This window comes from Homarus americanus, unplaced genomic scaffold, assembly GCF_018991925.1.
Source record: "Homarus americanus isolate GMGI-L3 unplaced genomic scaffold, GMGI_Hamer_2.0 scaffold3993, whole genome shotgun sequence".
Taxonomy (NCBI): domain Eukaryota; kingdom Metazoa; phylum Arthropoda; class Malacostraca; order Decapoda; family Nephropidae; genus Homarus; species Homarus americanus.
The window spans coordinates 13,271-16,029 of NW_024752884.1; the positions used below are offsets into that span (position 1 = coordinate 13,271).

General features: G+C 54.6%; 1 pseudogene; it reads left to right on the forward strand.

Annotated features, from left to right (window-relative positions):
* Window positions 1-641: 641 nt before the first annotated feature.
* Window positions 642-2,258, forward strand: LOC121855212 (annotated as a pseudogene).
* Window positions 2,259-2,759: the final 501 nt, after the last annotated feature.

The window sequence follows — 2,759 nt, forward strand, 5'->3', positions numbered from 1 at the left end:
AGGAGAGGGGGGAAGAGGAGGAGGAGCAGAGGAAGAGGGGAAGAGGAGAGGAGCAGGAGGAAGAGGGAAGAGGAGGAGGGGTGGAAGGAGGGAAGGAGGAGCAGGAGGAAGAGGGGAAGAGAGGAGGGGGTGGGAAGAGGGAAGGAGGAGAGGCAAGAGGGAAGAGGGGAGGGGAAGAGGGAGGAGGAGGAGAAAGAGGGAAGAGGAGGAGGGAGCAGGAGGAAGAGAGGAAGAGGAGGGTGGGTGGGAAGAGGGAAGGAGGAGCAGGAAGAGGGAAGAGAGGAGGGTGAAGAGGAGGAGGAGCAGGAGTGAAGAGGGAAGAGGAGGAGGGAGGGGTAAGAGGAAGGAGGAGCAGGAGTAAAGAGGGGGAAGAGGAGGGAGGGTGGGGAGGAAGGAGGGAGCAGGGAGGGAAGAGGGAAGAGGAGGAGGTGAAGAGGAGGAGGAGAGAGGAAGAGGGAAGAGGAGGAGGGGTGAAGAGGGAGGAGAGCAGGAGGAAGAGGGAAGAGGAGGAGGGGTAAGAGGAGAGGAGGCAGGAGGAAGAGGAAGAGGAGGAGGTAAGAGGAAGGAGGAGGCAGGAAGAGGGGGCAGGAGGAGGTAAGAGGAGGCAGGAGGAAGAGGGAAGAGGAGTGAGGGGTGGGAAGAGGAGGGAGGCAGGAGAAGAGGAAGAGGAGGAGGTGGGGAGGAAGGGAGGAGCAGGAGGAAGAGGGGAAGAGAGGAGGTGGAAGAGGAGGAGGAGCAGGAGGAAGAGGGAAGAGAGGAGGTGAAGAGGAAGGAGGAGGAGAAGAGGGAAGAGAGGAGGGGTGGGGAGGAAGGAGGAGCAGGAGGAAGAGGGGAAGAGGAGGAGGGTAAGAGGAGGGAGGGAGCAGAGGGGAAGAGGGAAGGAGGAAGAGGTGAAGAGGGAAGGAGGAGCAGGAGGAAGAGTGGGAAGAGGGAGGAGGCAAGAGGAGGGAGGGGAGCAGGAGGAAGAGGGAAGAGGAGGAGGGGGAAGAGGAGGAGGAGCAGGAGGGGAAGAGGGAAGAGGAGGAGGGGGAAGAGAAGGAGGAGGCAGGAGGAAGAGGGGAAGAGGAGGAGGGTGGGAAGAGGAGGGAGGAGCAGGAGAAGAGGAAGAGGAGGAGGAGCAGGAGGAAGAGGGGAAGAGGGAGGGGAGGGTGAAGAGGAGGGGAGGAGCAGGAGGAAGAGGGAAGAGGAGGAGGGTGAAGAGGAAGGAGGAGTAGGAGAAGAGGGGAAGAGGAGGAGGAAGAGGAGGGAGGAGGCAGGAGGAAGAGGGAAGAGGAGGAGGTGGGAAGAGGAGGAGGAGCAGGAGGAAGAGGGGAGGAGGAGGGCAGAGGAGGGAGGAGCAGAGGAAGAGGGGAGAGGAGGAGCAGAGGAAGAGGAAGAGGAGGAGGCAAGAGGAGGAGGAGCAGGAGGCAAAGAGGAGGAGGTGAAGAGGAAGGAGGAGCAGGAGGGAAGAGTGGAAGAGGAGGAGGGTGAAGAGGAGGAGAGCAGGAGGAAGAGGGAAGAGATGGAGGGCAAGAGGAGTGGGAGGAGCAGGAGGAAGGTGAGGGGAAGAGGAGGAGGGGCAGGAGGAGAGGAGTAGGAGAAGAGGGGAAGAGGAGGAGGGGTAAAGAGGAGGGAGGAGCAGGAGGAAGAGGAAGAGGGAGAGGTGAAGAGGAAGGGAGAGCAGGAGGGTAAGAGGGAAGAGGAGGAGGGTGAAGAGAAAGAGGAGCAGGAGGAAGAGGAAGAGGAGAGGGTGGGTGAGGGAAGGAGGAGGGAGGAAGAGGGAAGAGGAGAGGAAGAGGAAGAGGAGGAATTATCCAAATCTGAATTATCAAAATCTGAATTATCAAAGCTGAATTATCAAAAATTGGGTTATCAAATCCGAATTATCAAAAATCTGAGTTATCAAAATCGAATTATCAAAAATCCGAATTATCAAAAAGCAGAGTTATCAAAAATCCGTTATCAAAGCGAATTATCAAAAAATCCGAATTATTCAAAAGCTGAATTTCAAAACCCGAATTATCTAAGCTTAATTATCTAAATTCAGTTTTGGGCTATGTATTCGAACTCTTTTCCACAAGGTCCGATAAATTGGTGTGAATTCAGTACCAGAACTCAAGCGATTTTTATGACGTGTTTCGAATTTTAGTAGGGAAAGGAGAGGTGAGGGAGGGAGAGGGAAGGAGGGGGGAGGGAGAGGGAAGGAGAGGGAGAGGAGAGAGAGAGAGAGAGAGGGGGGGCGATAAAATAAACAAAACGGGAAAAGAAACAGAGAGAAGGATAGAATGGGAGAAAGAAGGGAAAGGAAGGGAAGGAAGGAAGGAAGGAAGGAAGGAGGGGGGGAGGAAGATGATGTTAATGGGAAGGAGAGATTATGGAAGGGGGAGAAAGACGTAGATTGATGTTATTGGAGCAGGAGGAGCTGGGTGATGAGTAGATGGAAGAGACGTCGATAAATAGGGGGGGGGGGGGGAAGGAGAGAGAGAAAGAGTGAGAGAGAGAGAACATCTCATCATTTAAAACTCTGTCTACAAATCAACCAATCAGAACCTTTTTAACTTTGTAAACACACACACACTCCCCCTCTCTCTCTCTCTTCCTCTCTCACCTACCTAGAGCTATCTCACATTATCTCACTATTATCTCTTCCCACAGCTACGATAACCGCCCAGGCCGTCTCCAGCCATCAGATCAACGCCACACCATCAAGAGTGACCTACTCAGAGGGCGGGTCACCTTCCACCCTGGTCAGGTCCCAGCACTACACATTAGACCGGTTA